We start from the raw sequence: 18,894 nt of genomic DNA, 5'->3' as shown, positions 1-18,894 counted from the left end.
TTGCGACAGCAGCAAAGCACGCGACCGAGTCTAGATTGGAGGCCAAACGGCGTGAACCAAAAACCCTCATTTCCAATGGCAGACCACTGTTTAGCATAAACCGTGACGCAAGCCAATGGAAATGAGGGCGGGGCTTAAAGCCCTCTTCTGAAAGTCCTCGGTAACAATAAATCTCGCTGAGGTGAGCAATGCTTTGCGCTGCAAAGCCACGCGAGATCTAAAAAGGAACAAAACACTGGCGTGACGAAACTTCAAGGGGCACCCCTGCTAGGCATATGGAGAGGCCCCTGCTCCGGATTTAACCAGGAGCTCTCGACCCAGAGTACTCTGCTGAGGGGGCCCCCTGCAGCTCGTGTTGTGCTGTGCTACGCTCCTGGAACAAAATACACTTTACGTACAAGAGGAGCGCTCCAAAGTGAAAGTTTACTTTTGACACTAAAAAGCTTACTATCGGGAGTTAGAGTGTGAAAACATGTTTACACATTGCTTTACTGCCACACTTACACATCACATGAGTGTCATGCACATACATCTTTTTATTATGAAACACAGAAACATCGCTTCACTGCCATACACACTCATCTCTTCAGTATGAAAAACACACACATCACTTCACTGCCAAACTGACACATTGCTCGGTGCAGTACACACATCTCTTTAGTTTTTCAGCTAAATTAGCCTCCCAAGGATTCATTGCTAACAATACATCCATAAGCACTGTGGACACGTGATATAAGATGAATGGATCTTTCACACACCAGTTACTTCTACAATATTCAGAATATATCGACATGATTACCTCTGTATACAGTAGACAATACATCAAACCAATCTCTATGGCAAATTACAAATGTAACAAACTTGCAATAAGGCATTTGCTCAAGAGTCCATCACAAGCTGCTGTGCTGTTGCCAAGCCTTCCCTGTCGAATGTACGAATAACTGGAAAACATAGAAAGTGCAAACTACCACAAGGTGATCACTAAAGGACTAAGAAAAGCAGCGGTGACTGCCGACTCAGACTCCAAAGTTAACGTACACTGGTGTTCAGTGAAAAAACTCCTCCCAGAAGTAAAGAGGCTTCAGAGGGCAAACTCATGATCACGTTTAAATAGTTTTTTATTCCTTGCTCATCCACCATCAACAGTTTAATTAATAAGCCACAGAATGTGCCACCAGAGTCCCCTGCGTTTCAAGGTTCCTAAAAGAATGTGCGATGTTTATTTGCACACTCTCACTTAAAAACTCTATAGCAGTAGGAACATGCGAGACCTTGTCTAGAATATTGGTATGTTCATGTCCAAAAAACAATACAGAGACTTTGTATATACTGACATTGTAATTTTGTGACTTTGTATTGCACGTTATTGCATTGCTTTAGTACTTATTATTATTATACCAGTTAGGCGAAACCTAATGCATTTATCAATGCTTGTTTCTTTTACGAGCTATAGTATCACCATCTCTCGCTAAGACAGCTAAGTCCCATTGGAATAAGCCTATGACAATAATGGGCCATCACCTAGGTGTTGATCCCACGTCCTGAACAGTGGATCCAGCTGCGCATCCACCCATACACCCACTGACCTGCAGCGCATCACCCCACCATGGCCCACCATAGAGACAAGCACCTGTCCATCTGGCCACTCAATTTGAACAGTTTAACTCACTATATCAAGAGGAAACAAGTGTTAACTTATCTGAAATCTAAGAGGCCAGACCAAGCCAACAGACAGGAAACTCATCTCTCAGATCCTGAGTGGCAAAACTGAGAAGCGATTGGGTGGGTTGAATGTTCTCATCCTCTGGCTCACTGGATGCAACTGGCTACAGACAAGAAACATCCTCCACCAAAAGGATAAATGGACTGGCTGGCCTCATTCATAACAGACTAGAAGCACAAATATAGACACAGCGCTATGTCTTTGTGAAAAATAATGGACACCACTTTTCTTTTCTATTCCTATGAATTTCTAAAGCACATGGCTACACAGAAGGGCCTCCCAGCGCTAAGGACACAATATCAGATGCAAAGGCCTGTGTGCACAAAGCTAGTTAAAAAAGAAAGGTCTTCAGGCATTTTCTAAATCTCAGTTCTGAATTGTTGTTTTTTAGTCCGCCGTCAAAGAATTCCTGAGCTAGGGAGCTGTAAAAAGCGGATGAGCATCCCTCATCCCTCACCTTCTTGATCCAAGGGACAGCAAACCAACTCAGATCAGTGAAGCAAAATGTTATCTAAGGGCTGTTGTGAAATAACAATTGTTGTATCAGCTGTGGACCCTTCTAATCCATTGCCTGATGGGCAAGACAAAGGGCCATATTATCAAGAATGGCGATAACATTATCGCCGATTCAGCAGCAGGAAACTGCCGCTAAAGCGGCGATAAGGGGCTTGATATTATGCCCTTGTGAATTCCCATAGAAGCCCAGCTTCTGGTGTGAACCTGGGCTTCTATGGGAATTCACAAGGGCATATTATCAAGCCCCTTATTGCCGCTTTAGCTGCAGTTTCCTGCCGCTAAAGCGGCGATAATGTTATCGCCTTTCTTGATAATATGGCCCGTTGTGTCTTAAACTGAATTCTCCTATGCCCTGGAAGCCAATGCAGAGATGCCAAGGCAAAAGTAACCAACTGGTGCTTGGGAATCTTCAGAAGTATCTGCGCTGCAGTATTTTGAATCACTTGGAACCTTTTTACCTTCGATTTGGTACTCCCCAAATATAGAGTTTCCTTAATCTAGAAGTGATTTTACCAGGCACTACACTCCAACTCTCTGTGAGGGTTCCGGAAACCATCTTAGCAATTTTCCAGTACACTGAGTAGACCAAATCAACTTGATGCCAATTTCCTGACCTGGACCTCCATAGAAAATGTATTGTCAACCCAGAACCCTAAGCTCGTAACCTCTGAGCTTGGAGAAGACTGCCGGCCAAGATTATTAGGCCAGCCCAATTCCAATGGCGAGAAGGGTGTTTGCTGACCATCAGCACTTCTGTCTTCTCTCCATTAAATTTTCGGCTGCTAGGAGACATCCAATCCTTTACCTGTTGTAGACAGTCATTAAGCTGGTTGGAAACTCTTCCCGTACAGTGGCAGCTTGCCGATAGAGTGCTGTGGGGTGGTGGGGCAGGGCGGGGAGGGGCAGGGTGGAGGGGTAGTGGACTCCGACTTATGCCAAACGGAGTTAAGTGAGTAAATAAATAAATAAAACAATTTACATTACGCGCGCTGCATCGCAAAATCGTCTCATAACCAATTCTGGAAATGTCTGCATTGGTGTATGTTATGTTATGTTATGTTATTTTTATTTATACCGCGCTCAGCTGCCCCAGCGAAGGGGCGTCCTGGCGCTTTGACAAGGCAAACACAACACAACACAAAGAGACTTAAGAAGGGCAAAAGAGACAGCAAGAAAACTAAGCAAATAAGAGAGTCTTGACGGCTCGTCTAAACTTACTACCTACTTACTTACGTATGTAGGTAGCTGGCTGTGAATGTACTATACCAAAGTAAGTCATAGAGTGCACAGAGTCCAGTGGATCCCCAGAGGGATATCAGAAGCTAAAGTAGATAATACCTTACTATCTCCTTTGTGGTAGTGTGGTTGAGCAGTCAGGGTTATCAGAGGGTAGTGTTAAGCAATTGTTGTACACACTCAGGCAAGAAATGATGTTACACACTAATAGACTGAATCCAGACCAATTATTTGTATAAAAAGTTGTTATTTAGTTCTTTTATTTCTAGAAACAAGATTGACTTAGTAACAGGTAAGTTAAACTCTTCATACAATGTTACTTTTCAAAAGACAATGAATAATGGTTTGTTAGAAACATATAGATTACTTTTGTAGTTGAGAAAACGATTGGTAAGCTGTTCAAAATCGATTGAAATTACATTTAGAATACTTTTGGATTACTTGAAGATGACTTTTCTAGTTTGGCATGAACCACACTCCTAACACAGTTTAAGCACCATAGGACATTGATAAACCAGTGAAGTCTGGTGAAGGCACTAAGTTACTTTTTGTTGAAGTACAAGCCAGTTCAACACTTAGAAGAATTTTCAGAGAAAACCCACCATTCAGTCCTCTGGAGAAAAACAAAGTGTTAAGTTTACAGGTAAGTAAACGGCTTCAGAATTGGAGTTCTGGGGGTTATATAGAAGGTTCCCCAAGGTTCAGGTTGGCACTTAAGGGGCACCATCAGCGGTACTAGGGCAGCCGGTTGCAGGGTGCCAATGTTAGGCAATGGGGCTAGGTGGCACCTCGGTTGGGGGCTGCTCACAGCCAGGCCACTCAGTCTTGGAGTGGTGGGTGCAGGGGTGTCCTTTTGTGTCTGGTTTTTCTCACTGGTTGGGGGGACGCGGTTGGGTGGACCCTTCAGGATGAGGCTGCAGGCATCCAGGAGAAGGACGGTGAAGGTCGTCCAACACTGGAACACAGGTCAGGATCACTGGGGGGGACCTCGCTGGGGTGTTGGGCCACTCAGACTCGGGCCATGGGCGTTGAGTGCAAAGTGGTAAGGACTCGCGGATCCGACTGGATCTGGAGTCCTGGCTTGAGGTGCAGTTGGGCAAATCCAGTGTCCACGAGAGATAAGAGTTCTTTAAGAAGGCAGGACAGGTTCCCGGGTTCTTGGAGGCTGCTGGCCGCAGGACACGCCGGGTTCAGCATGCAGGGGTTCAGAGCAGGGGACAGGCCAGTAGGACTGGGGACAAAGCAGTTGTTGTCATCCTCCTCTTCTGTAGCTCGGCTCTTCGGTCCTTCTTCTTCCTGTCACATGGAATCTGAAGAGGCAAGGTTCAGTGGTGCCCCTAAATAATAATATTTAGGGGCGTTTTCAGGGGTGGGCAGGGTGGGACCAATGGTTTCCCTACCCTGAGGTGTCTACACCCCCTAGTATGCCATCCTCCAGGCTGAGGGGGGCATAATCCTCTTCCTGATTGGGGAGGTTCCTCCATCTACAAGATGGCAGTGACTGAGATGTGGCCTTCACCTCGCCTCCCCCACCTGAGGGGTGTGGTTGGTAAAGTTGGGCACATCTCCTTACCCAGCTAGGTTTTCCTGCCAGTTCTCACACCCAAAATAGGGATGAGAACCAGTGGGAGCCAGTTGCTGATAGCAGCAAAAGGCTAGGGGTAGCTAACGACAGTGGCAGGCCTTTGAAGCTCCCTCCCTCTTCGGGGACCCTACCCATCCTGAGAGAGGAGGCATGACACCTTTGCCCAGGATGTGCTCTGTTTCCAGACCCAGGGAGCAGAGGGCTCTCTACCTAGGGGTTCAGAATCCTATCTGGTGGTGGCAGATGTCTCGGAGTAGTCATTAATTACACCAGAGTTATTTGTTTTTCAGGGGTATCTCTAAGATGCTCTGTGTGTGTATTTTTTATTAAATCCAACACTGGCATCAGTGTGGGCTAAATGTGCTTAGAAGTTTGATACCCAACTTCCCAGACTTCAGCAAAGCCATCATGGAGCTGTGGAGTTCGTGTTGACAAACTCCCAGCCCATGCACTCAGAATGGCTTCAATGCACATGGAATGTCTGTAAATGGCACAGTCACTGTGGGGCACATTGCCCTTGCAGCTATGCCCTCACCTGGGTATGGTGCACCCTGCCTTTAGGGCTGTAAGTCCTTCTAGAGGGGTGACGTACTCTGCCACAGGCAGCATTTGTGGCCATAGCTAAGTCATAAGAAAAGTTCTCCCCTTGACTCCATAAAAAACATGATTTGTGAGGTTGTGCAAGAAACTAAAATAATACGGTACTAGTCCTTTATTACAAACTAATGACAAGGATTTAAGTACTATATAAACAGATAAAATCCTTGTAGACCTCCTAACACAAATAGGAAGGGTGGAGGATCCGATGATTACCCCCCTTATTTTAAAAAAATACATGAATGCGGTATTTCCAAAATGGCCGCCACACTAAACACAACCTGAATAGGAGGTGTGTTCTACTGTATGAAGCTCCAGCAATGCGGGAGTTTCAATATGACCGCTGCAATTGATACGATTGGCTTATACACCTTAGTGGTCCAGCTGCGGAGCTGTGATGTTCAGAACCAGACATAGTCATGAGATCAAGGCAAAAAAACATACAAATAGGGAGGTCCACTGGACAAAATTATCATCGGAAGACCAGAGATGGGGAGAAAATACGAACACTGATCCTTGATGAAGTAAGCATGGGGGAAAGGTAGTGCTGTGTCGTTTTAAACAGCAGTGGGGGCCGAGCAGGGGAGTAAGTAAATATAGTATCCTACGTGCTCTAATGGTATCATGCCACCTACAGGCTGAGAATAAAAGAGGGGTCGTGGCAGGGCCCACAAATTCAAGCATTTAACATGAGCCGAGTGCACTTGAAGTAATCTCCAGGAAAATTAGGAAACAATTTTACTCGTTATCTAAAATGGAGATTAACGGGATCACTTGACTGGAATCAAATTGATGGCAACAGATACATATTAACTTGAGTTTTATCATACAGAGTTTGACATTAAGGCGGTGTTCACATGACGGTCCGGGGTTAAGAGAATTACTTGTGTAACTCGGGTAAGAGTTTAGCATCGTACTCGTTTTTAAGAAAATGGGAACAAACCACATTTATCCTCTTAATTTGGCTTGTGATTTTCAGTGTCTATAACCTCACAGGTGGCTGAACACATATAATGGCATGATCTTTTGCTTTGGGTTTATGAATAAATACGGGGATCAACACAGAGGTGTATAACACATGGGAAAGCTGTAAACACTTGTAGGTTTTTTGGAAGGGAGCAATCTTGATATTTGTGTTTTGTCTCCCCTGCAGAAACCGAGTGTGTTTCAGAAAAGCGGAAGGTGTATTTTGCCTTCTTTTAATAATTATTTTTATAAAACAGGCCATACTCTGGTCGGGGCCACATTACCAAGGGAACTCCACCCTCAAGAAGGCCTATGACCTATGAGGGCAAAATCAGATGGCTGAAACATGTTGGTATATGCAGTGGGGGCTTAGGGGAAGCTACCCCTCCTTCATACTCCCAGGTCACAACCATTTTTAATCCTGTCAAGGGGAACCAAGAATAAAGGTATTATAGCAGCATCTCCTTAGACAGTTTTACTTTTCTTTATTTCCTGCACTAGAGAGCCCTTTTCTGGTGAACACTCTTCCCTCTCAAAATCCTTTTTTTTCTTTCTTACCACAGCCTAAAAAAACAGCGCACCATCCAGCACCTGCCTGGACGTCTGCCGCGGCCCTATGATGAAGTATGCCACTACATAGTGGGTAAGGGCAGTATTAAAAAATCTTTTGATTTTCCTCTTGTCTTGTTTTCCCTTAGTTCTTTTTCCAGTCCTTCTCTTTTTTGTGAGTTTACACAGGGATGTGTGCCATGTTGAATTTTCAGTTTTGTCTACACCAAAACACGCAGCCTGCAATGGCAGGGTGGGGGTGCTTTGGGGAAGGAAACATCCTTTACAACGCAACTTTTACCACGCAGTGCCTTTACAAAGCGGTATTTACAATGCAAACCATTACAACGCATTGCGCTGGGGGGCGCTCTAGGATAGGGAATAGATTTAATTTACTATTCCACACCTTCCCTACTATCCACGGGGACTGGAGTTGGAATAGTAAATTAAACTATTCACTATCCAGCACCCCAAAGCGATATGCGTTGTAAAGGCATGCGTTGTAAATACCGCGTTGTAAAGGCATGCGTGGTAAAAGCATGCGTTGTAATGCCATACATCCCTTTGGGGAGGGGTCTCCGAGGGTGGCACAATACATGCTGCAGCCCTCAAAGGCCTTCTCTTGTCTCAAGGACCTTGCAAACAGGGGTACCTTTTACAAGTGACCTACATGTGGCCTAGAGTTATGCCAATTTTGGGTAGAGGTTACAGTTTTGGGACAGAACACTGATGCTCGGTCCTGGTTAGGAGGATACCAGTACACACTTAGACAAGTTGGTATCAGGTATCTGGCAAAAAATGTGGGGGTAACCATGCATAAAGGGGCACTTTCCTACAAGGTACTGTCTATAATCCCAACTAGGACCACAACCATGGCCACAACTCACCTCCTCAATTCACAACTACCTAGTGAAATGGGGTCACTACAAGAAATTGATCACTGGCTTGTATGACCTATTGATTGTGAATGGGAAGGTCACTGCTACTTAGAAAGCAGGCCGTGCTCAGATCACATACTGTGATGAGTACTGGTCCCATTAGTTGCAAACACATGACAGGGCCTTCGTGAAGCATGTATCACATTCAAATTTGTCATCAAAAGTACAGAAATTACAAAAATGTTTGCTATAGTGCTACCTAGGTTAATGACAGCAAGACTAACGAGCACATAGTTCTGAGAATTGGCAGTATAACGCTATTTGGTCTGCAAGAATGTAAATGGTGGTTCCCAAAATCGAGACAAATGAATGGAATATTTCCCAATGAGAGACTATTATGGATTCACTTCAGAGCATATTTGACTGGATATTATTGAATATTAGAACATACTGGATATCAAGAAGTAACTAAATCATTAAATACTAACCAATTCTATTATATTAACCTATTAGCAAAAATATTCAAAATACAACCTCTCTAGTTTTTAGATTATGCATTTTGAATTTATCACTCCCTGTAGATAGAAATTCATACAGAGTTTTATAACAATCGTCTCCTTTTTGTTTGCTTTGCTACAATAATACGATCACATAGGAACAATTGGTGAAGTACCACTGATTCAATTACATAATAATTCTTCTTCTTTCTTGGGTGTTGGTGTTTGTACCACTGCATAAGTGATCTCCTGATCTTACAGTAGCCAGGAGCTCAAGTTCTATTCTGAAGTCCAATTATTTAGCTGGAACCTAAAAGCCATAACCTCGCACATGCAAGGCAATGTATGTGTGACTGGTAGCTTCTTTAACAATACGGTGGCCCTGATTCACAAAAGTAAACGTACACTTTTTTGTAAGTTTACTATTTTTTTGCGATTCAAAAACTCCAAGTTGATAGTAAGTTTAGGACTGTGGAGACTCCGAAGCAGGGGTGGAGAACTCCGCACATAAAAAGATAGACCTCTGCACATAAAAAGGAGACTCCTGAGCCTGACTGCGGCATCTCTACAGTCATAAACTTACTATTCAGTTTCAGTTTCAATAACTTTTATTCGATTATCAGTTGTATAATCATGAAAAGTACAAAAAAAGAAGACAAGGTTAAAAAAAGGATACATAACAGATGCTTATGTTTTCGGTGTTTCTGATCAGTTTGAAAGTTTTTGGCGTAATATGATAGTGGCTTTACGAAAAGACACTATGGACTTGGCTTCATGTGGGGTGTCCAAGCATTGCAGAAAAAGGAATGCAGAATAACACTGTCTATGACCACTAGATCGGAGGAATGGAATAATCCAAGATTTGCGTGGAGCTTTGTAGTATTTGCAAAACAAAGTAATATGGATCGTTGACTGTGGAGAAATTCCATCGCATGGACAGTTCATCAGCTTACGCGACCAATTGTGGGTTTCAGGAAAGGAAACTAAACGAAAGAATGTGTTAAAACGAAATCTTGTTAATAAAAATTTCTCATGATTTGACAAAAGGTAAGACAAGTAGCGTTGCATGCCTTTCAGAGGTTGTATTGCACAAATTTGTGCATTTGAAGATTTTGAGATCTCAGCCTGATTGCGCAGTTCTCTCAGATGTGCCAAGCAGATTGTTTTTAGCTGTTTCCTGGAAATGTCTTCAATAGTTGCGGGATCTTCAAAGTAGGACTTGGAGCCAAGGTCATTAAAAAAGTTCCATACATAAACCAACCATGGGATCTTATGCCAGTTGGATAGAGCTAAACAGTCTGTGATGAGGGAACGGGTTAAATGGCACTCAGGTTTAGTCCATATTCGCTGCCACAGTAAGATGGGTTGGGAACGGATAGTGTCTGTAATGAATTCCATGCCAAGCTCGCTGTGCGATGCAAAGTTCGGAGAGCTTTGCGGAAGGGCTAGGACATATTTGATGAAGCCGTTCTCTGTTATTTGTAGGTGGTCTATATGGCCATACCCCCAGATGCCTGCTCCATATGTAGCCACACTGTGGCACTTGGCGTAATAGATTTTCAAAAGTTCAGGTGGGGCAGGTTTCCCTAATTTCCTCGAGAAAGAAATCAGGGCCGATGTTGCACGTCGAAAGAGGAGGTTTCTAGTGGTTGTAGCTTGTCGCCAGTTTAAAGCGTCATCCACAAGAATTCCTAGATAAGGGTAGACTGAGGTTTTTTCCAGCTTTGTGTTATCCACCAATATCGATTTATGGTTTTTAACCCTTGGACCAATGTGCATAGTAAAAGTTTTCTTTATGTTTATTTTCAGGCCAAGTGAATCCATAAAACTGCTATATTTGTTGATTTGATTCTGAAGTTGATTTAAAGTACGGGCCAGTATCACTGAATCATCAGCATATAGCAGTGTCGGTATCGGACGGTGGTTTATCTGGGGTAGATCCTGGCTCCCTTCCAGCATAGCTTGCTCTAGTCCATTGGTGTAAAGATTGAACAGGAAGGGAGCCAGGACACAGCCCTGCCTTAATCCCTTAGTTATTGGGAATGAGCGGGACAACTCACCGTTGGTACAGAATCTAACTCGCCCTGAGGCATTAGAATAGAGTTCACGTAGGAAGACTATTAATGGGGGGTCCACTCCAAGGTCACTGAGTATTTCCCAGAGTTTTCCGTGTTGGACGCAGTCAAATGCCGCACTGAGGTCGACATAGACGAGGAAGATGTTACCTCCTTTGGCGCCAACATATTTCCCGGTCAGGAGGGCAAGGTTAAGAGCCTGTTCCACGGTCCCAAGCCCCTTCTGGAAGCCGTATTGCAGGTCGGTCATGATGTTGTTGTCCTTGGCCCAAGATTGTAAATGGTCCAGGAGCACTCGACCTGCAATTTTACCCATGGAATCCAGAAGGGAGATTGGCCTGTAGCAGGCTGGGTCGTTACTGTCGCCTTTTTTGAAAATGGGTAACAGGGTTGACGTCGACCATGACTTGAAAAGCCCGACCGATGTTACTGCAGCCATGACCCTGGTAATTATCGGTGACCAGAATTCTATATTGTGGAGGAAAATGTCCATTGGTACTCCGTCAGGGCCCGGAGCCTTGCCTGATTTCGATGCCTTAAGTGCTTTAATGACTTCGCTATATAGAAAACGAATGTTTATCGGGTAGATGTTGTTCTTCGATATATGGGCTTCACTTTGTACTGGACCTGCATATGTTGCATTTTGAGAGGATGGACCAAAAATTTTGGAGAAGTGCATAACCCAGGCTTCCTCAGTTACTGCCACATCTAAATGCTGGCCTTCAGTTCTATCGGCCAAAAAAGGAGATCGTATGACTTGCCAGAATAGGGCACTATCCTTCCTTTGACTGCTGTCATGGAGTTGTGACCATAGATCTTGCTTGATTTCTTTTTTACGTTCCCGTCTGGCTAAATTGTATAATTTTCTTAGGTTGGAGATTTCCACTTGGTCTCTTATAGGTCTGTGTAAGGCTTCTTTCAAGCTTGAGAGGGCCTTTCGACAAGCTGTGTTAAACCATTTCGTGGTAGGGGGCTTAGTGTTCTTTAGCTTGACAAAGAGTTCATTACCGATGAACTTACTATTAATTTGGAGTTTGTGGAGGGCAAAAAAATAGTAAACTTACAAAAAAGTGTAGGTTTGCCTTTGTGAATTAGACCCTACATTAGACCCAACATGAGTACTTCAACAACGATGTTCTAATCTGCTTGGCTCCACAGCTATTCAGAAAGTCCTTACTTTCAACCGAGCTCAGCAGCTGGATTGTTGTTGTTGATTGCAATGTCTTTTGTTCCATAAGATGACATGCAATAATTCCACAAGAATCAGAGAACCTATAGTTTCAATCACCTTTACTTTCGATGGAAATCCATGTGAACTCAGGAAACCTTTAGAGCATTATCCAATGGCAAAAATGGTCCGGCAACATGTAGAGCTATCCTCAACCACAGGTGGCTTGGGACATTCAGAACAAATACTAATCTTGTCGCATTTTTCTGAGATTTGTCACTTAAGGAACACACACACACTGAAGGACACAATCAGCCTGATTCATGTAGCCAATAGCGCTCGCAAAAGGGCCAGATTCTGAGAATCTGGCCCTTTGCGAGTGCGATTTTTGCATTTGGTATTCACAATCCCAAATGCAAAAATCGCTATGTAATAATTCGCATATTTGCGAGGAATGGCATTTAAGGAATCTCTAATAGAGATTCCTCAAATGCTATTCATGACACAAAACAAAATTGCGATTTTGCACTTTTGGGGCCGCTATTTACCGAGAGGTCAGACCTCTCGGTAAATAGCAAATACTCAGAGAAATGCTTTTAAAAGCATTTTCCTAAGTTGCATGTTGCACACACACATGTCCTTTGGACATGTGTGTGCGCAACACCTGTTCAAATGTGCTTTTTAGGGGTGCTACAGGGTGTCCTTTGGACACCCCTGGCACCCTTAAAATCGCTATCTTATTTGCGAGTAGCAAATTGCTACTCGCAATTAAGGGATACTCCCCATTCATTCCTATGGGCCTCTTGGCCCATAGGAATGAATGGGGAGTTTTTGCGAGTAGCAAATTGCTACTCGCAAATAAAGAACATGTAGGAATCGCTATTTAATTAGCAATTCCTACATGAATGCCGTTTTGCGTGTCCTCAATAGCGAGTCGCTATGATTCGCTATTAGGGCCACGCAAAACGGCCCGTACATGAATCAGGCTGTAAGTTCCATAGATCTATCTGTCAAAGACCATCATAACTTCTTGTTCAGACCACATGTTATCACTTGTATTCTTGTGTATCCTTTTTGAGCTAGATCCAAATCCTTAGTGCTGAGTCTCGCCAGCCAAAACAAAAGAGTATTCCACCATCCATGCTCAAATCTTCAGCTACATTGAAGGAAAATGCTGCATCATTATTGACTGATCTCCATCGTTCAAGGCCAATACGCCCCTATGCATGTATTGACGTGCACAATCTCATTGGTAACATTTTGGTAAATAGACGTTCCATTCCATACATTAACAAGATGTTGGCATTGTGAAGGGTGCAGATATTTTATCATCTCTTTTCTATATATCAATATATTTACTTGCACAAAGAGGCCAAATTTTAGACCACATCAAGCCAAATTTAGAAACACCACAATCTAAGAAGATTATTTTGAGTTTGGCTGAAGGCGCTCACACCAGCAAAGCACGAGCACTTTTGTCAAAAATGCACACCGGGTTGGAGCCAAGTCAAAGCAGCCCATTCAGCATACTTTTATGCATTTTGGAAACAAAACCCTAAAGCGGCAGTTCAATACTCAAGCACAAAAACACAGGGATCGACATGCGGGAAGATTTCTACCTGCACCTTAAGACAATTGATGATTGTTTTTGCCCAGGTCTTCTTTGGTTGTCATGTGATACTGGCAGAAAAAAATCTTCCCTGGAAGGTCGGCCTAAATATGGCAAGACTTCTGATAGCGCTTCAGTCGGTAGGATCTTCCTGTAGCCATAGACGTCATTTATGGGTCGCCTGGGGTTGCAGGTGCGACCCCTGGCTAGATCCTTACTACCCCTCACTGCCCCTGCGACCCTTGGCCTAAGGATGCAAAATCAGCACCAGGTCCCGTCTATATTATAATATAATAAATGGCTTTCAGATGTTTTTGTCAAACAGTAGCTGCTCCACGCTACTTAGGACAGTAACATTTGAAACATTACATTGTTTCAGTTTCTCCCAGCAAATAAGGTGTTGCTTAGTAAAATTCCCTTTAATGCTTCCTATGGCCCAGGCTCCAGAAGGCACAGCTTTGCCTCTCTTGCAGGCTGTGGGATTTGGTGTTTCAATGGACATGACTGAATCTAGAGGGGCGACCTTTCTCACAGAATAATGCTGGCTATTTGTTTGAGTGTATTTTAATATTTGGATACGCCAAGAGCTGGTACTTAAACAAGAAGCTGTGCAACATTCTTTATTTTTTTTATAGCAGGGTAATTCTACTTCTGTCTGCTTTAACAATCAAATAGGTTAATTTAGATAGCTTTAAAATACTTTGTAGTGAATTCCTCTTATATTTGCTGTTATAAGATTTGAAAGAGAAAAAGGACCCGCTATTTTCTTTTTCTTTTTTGACTGGCATTGGCAATATAAAACCAGGCTTGTTCGTAAAAGACTTACAATATGGCAGCCCTAACTGATTAGAAGAAAGAAGGAATCAATTTTAGAGGCTAAATCAGGACCAAACATCACATGTTGCCAATGTCTGCAGTGTCATCAAACCTAAACACCATGTGATGTCTCATCCCGTCTAGTCACTGGGTCAAAGGGCATATCATGCCACAACGTCCATGCCTGTAGCCTTTTAGTCGGTAGGATCTTCCTGTAGCCCTTTAGTAGACAGGCCATAGGCTAAAGGTTTGCAACAGATAAGGCAATGGGTCTTTGCCATTGGAAACCAAGAGGTTCCTCTTCCTCAAAATGAGGCAGGTGAAACGTGGTTTTAGTTTAGCACAACAACAGCACATTTACAGCAGCTGAAGAACCTGCCTGTGTAGCACAACTCAAAAAGATGTTTTGTGGTAAAACGTCTAGAAAATGTACTAATAACAACAAAGAAGAAGAAAAAGAAGCAGACGAAACAGAAGAAGTAATGTGTGTTTTTTATAAATTCACAAGCTGACATTTCAGGATAAAACGGTTGTATTTCCAAATGCATGTAATGCTGATGTTTGAGGGCTCGTTCAGGTGTGAATCAGGAGGCTTAGTGTTGTTCTTGAATACTTGGGAACATGGTGCACTGCTGCGCTTGTTGTTTCATGACTTGTGTGCAGACATTTAATTTAAACTAAGATAGCTTTTATGATAGTATCGCTACTGCTCTATGACTCAAGCTCGTTTCATTTGCCTACTTCTGATGTTTATTGTCAAATTTTGAGATATGTATACTTCTTTTAATTTTTCGCCTTGTGCCTTTCAAGTCAGACCACATTGTGGATCCACCTGGGTATTTGTAGGGCAAAACGGATAAAGAAAAGGAATGGAATGTGAAATTGAAAAACTACGGGGGGGGGGGAACATGGCGGCCGTCGGCTAGAGCGGTCCGCACGCTCTGAGCAGCCTTCCGAGACCCTGCACAGCTGATAACGGCTGATAACGGGGCTATGCCGTAGGATGTAGGACGCAATCTCGCAGAAAACTTAGCGGAATAATTGGATTTCGGAGTCGGCGCGGCTGTGATCTTCCACCCGTCTAAACCTCGAGGGACTCAGCGGATGTGCTTGCCTGCCGCACCTCCCCTCCCCACCTCCGCCTTTCTCCCATGCTGGAGACGGGCAGCCGTGGAGCTTAGGCGCGGCCGCTGCTCGTGGGCTCCTCGGCGCAATTGCTGGTGGTGGTAGAGGAGGAGGGACGAGAACGAAGAACACTGCATTGCCAGGATCTTTTCCTTCTCTGGCTGGAGAGTCGTCGGTGCTGGCCGCGGACGGTGAGGAGGCTGATTCAGACAATTCGGAGGATTCCCCTTCTCCCAAATGTAAGGTGACTGGGTTGGCCAGGGCTGGAAATAACACGGGCGACAAAAGTAAAGAACTGCTTGTAAGAGATACAAGGAGCAAAACTAGGTAGCGAGGTAAGGGGCATAGGTCAGAGGGAAAAAAAACACAGGTCCCAGGGTGCACTACAGGGTTGGTTCAAATTGCAGGTCAGGAGTGCGAATTAAAGTTAAGTGAACTTAAGGGTGCAGCTACAACGGAGGAAAATAAAGGTAAAGGCACTAAGCAAAGAAAGACTAAAAATAAAAACCCGAAGTTCTCTGGTGGTATAACTCCATCTCTGCGTTCCTTTTTTAAAGTCCTGCCCCAAGTGTTAGACATTTCACAAGACATGGCAGCTTCCAGGGTGGACGTTTTGCAGCCAGACTTGTCTATCCCCGCCTCTGTTTTGATCTCTCCTTCTACCATGCCCTCTGATCCGGTAGCGCCCTCAGTTCCTTTAGATGCCTCCCTTCCCACAGTTAACTTTTCACCTGCTGTTTTACCTGATGTTCCGTTTGGCCCACCGGCACTCTTAGAGACCACCACTACGGGGGACCCACTTACCCTACAAGATGAGCAGGAAGACGATAGGAGACAAGTGGTAACATCACCAGGTAATGAGACAATGGGGGACGGTGCAGAAAGGAGTCAAGGTGGCTTGGGAGTAGGCAATACACTCGAGGCTCTGGTTAAATCTATAACTGTGATGAGGGAGGAGATCAGATGTGATTTCGCAGTCTCTAAGGCCAATCAGAATGATATAAGAGCATCCTGTGAGGTGCTCGAACAAAAGGTGGACGGCCTGTGTGAAAGAACTGAGGTATTAGAAAGTTCTGTGGGTCTTCTGACATCAAACTTAGAAACTGCCAGATCTAAAATACAAACATTGCAAAGAGATGGGGAGAGTATGCGGGAGCGGATCGAAGTATTGGAAAATTATTCCAGACGGAATAACATTCGACTCCTGAAGATCCCGGAGGGAAAGGAAGGCGCAAATCTTAAAAGCTTTATAATCAAGCTAATAAAGGATTCCCTTAACCTTGAGGAAACGGCTGAAGATTTAAACAGGGATATCCAGCGAATATACCGAGATCCTTTTCGCATGAATCCAGCAAGAAATAAACCGAGAAAGGTTTTAATAAACTTCCAGACATACTCACTCAAAGATAAGATCTTGAATCTCGCACTGAAAGCCAGAACATTATAGGGCCCAGACTTCTCTTTTGAGGTAAGGTCAGATTTATCCAAAACTACTCTGGATAGACAGTGGGAGTTGGGTCAGCGCATGGACAAGTTTAGGTCATTAGGCGCCACAGTCCAGATGAGATTTCCGGCATTCCTGCGTATTATGTACAATAATAAAATGCACAACATCCGTTCCCCACTGGATGCTGATGAATTATTAGAGACCATCAGAGATCATGCCCAGGCCCAGTGTACAAGATAACTTCGGTCCAGTTGGAATACCACAGTTATTCCTACATCTAAGATTCCCCAGTTTCTGTAACAGTCAATTGAAAACAACTAAGACTAGCAGGGTACAAGGGATAAGTAAGGATCATGATAGAAACAATAACTTAAAAAAAAAGAAGGTATAAAGGAACAATGGAATAAATGAACAGATAGAAGAGGTATATAAATAAAAGGAAAAACAGAAAAAGAGAAGGAAAAAAAGAATCCCCATAAAATATAATCACAATGTGGTGTAGCAAACAATGAAAACCCCCCCCCAAAAAAAACACAAAACACTATAAGGGTATCCCTGGGATATAATCAAAGTGCTTCTCTTTGCGTCCATTTCGGTTGGTAAACGTAGCTTTTTCCTTCTGAATATAGCAGCAGTGTGAGGTCGAGGCGCAAGGCTGTTGGTGGGCGTAAATCTGGCTAGATATCAGGCTAGAGCAAGTAGGGGTGGGTTTCCCGGGAGGGGGGGATAGGGGTGGGAGAATAAAAATAGCAAAAATTCCTCATGAGTCTGCCTTTTTTTGTTTCTTAGCCTATCCTTTCTTGATACTTGTTGAATACCAGACTTTTAAAATGTTAAGATTAGGATTTCGTCAGTGGGGGCTAATAAGTGTGAAGGAGCAACGGCTAGGCATGACACCATGACACCAGTTCACTATATGTCCTGGAACGTCAATGGTCTGCGCGTGAGAAGTAGACAGGATCGTATTTTACAATACTTGAGAGACTCCCCCGCGCAGATCATAGTCCTCCAGGAGTCACATCTTCTTAAACCAGAGGCCACTACTATACTTAAAAAACAGAGATGGATTGACAAATTCTTCTCCACAGACCATAATGCGAATATCAGGGGGGTACTATTTATCTTCAAAAAATCCGTAAAAGCCCAAATTCTGAACTACAAAGAAGACCACACAGGGAGATGGCTGATACTGAGAGTCTCGCTAGACGGTCAGATTCGTATCTTGGTGGGCTATTATGGCCCCAACTCAGACTATCCATCACACTTGGATGCCGTTAGGAATCATCTGATAACATTTCTTGATCCGGTGATCTGAATGGGGGATTTTAATATCATGCTCAATCCCAGGCTAGACAAATCAGTAAATTCTAGAACTTGTAGCTCTGCTAAGTCTAGGCAAACCCTTATTGCAATTATGACCCAGCTTGGCTTAGCAGATCTGTGGAGAGAAAGAGCAGGTAACAAAATGGGGGTGTCCCTTCGGAATAGCCGTTTCAAGCACAAATCTAGAATTGATTTTGCCCTTTTTAGTTACTGCTTGAAGGACACTCTGACAGCGATAGATTATCTCCCCTCCCATCTGTCGGACCACTCTGCGCTAGTATTCACTTTAAGAGCCGACAGTAAGATTAACTTTCCATCTTGGTCGTTTCATCGGACACTCTTGCTTAAGGAAGAAGAAGTTAATTTTTTGGTAGCAGAGTCCTCTTTATTCTTTGAATTAAATCTTGACTCCTCAGCCTTAGCTGTAGTCTGGGAGGCATTTAAGGCCTTTTTAAGAGGTCAGATTGCGAGTAGAGCCTCTTATCGGCAGAAAAAATACAGGGAAACGACAGCTAACCTGGAGCAGGAAATGAAACTAATAGAGTTAAAAATCGGCCCGTCCCTAGGACCATCAGGGGACCAGACGAAACTGGCTGAGTTAAAATTACAATTAGAAAACATCCTACAAGAGAGGGTAAATAAAAGGTGGGAAGCGAGCAAGATCTCCCAATTCGAATTTGGAGAAGCCGCAGGGAGGGTACTGGCATGGAAAATAAAATCTGACCAAGCCCTCAAATACATCAGAGAAATTAGGGTAGACGGGGAGGCTACGTCAAGATCCTCT

This window comes from Lissotriton helveticus, chromosome 7 (genome assembly GCF_964261635.1).
Source record: "Lissotriton helveticus chromosome 7, aLisHel1.1, whole genome shotgun sequence".
Classification (NCBI taxonomy): domain Eukaryota; kingdom Metazoa; phylum Chordata; class Amphibia; order Caudata; family Salamandridae; genus Lissotriton; species Lissotriton helveticus.
Note: the sequence above shows the minus strand (reverse complement) of the source record.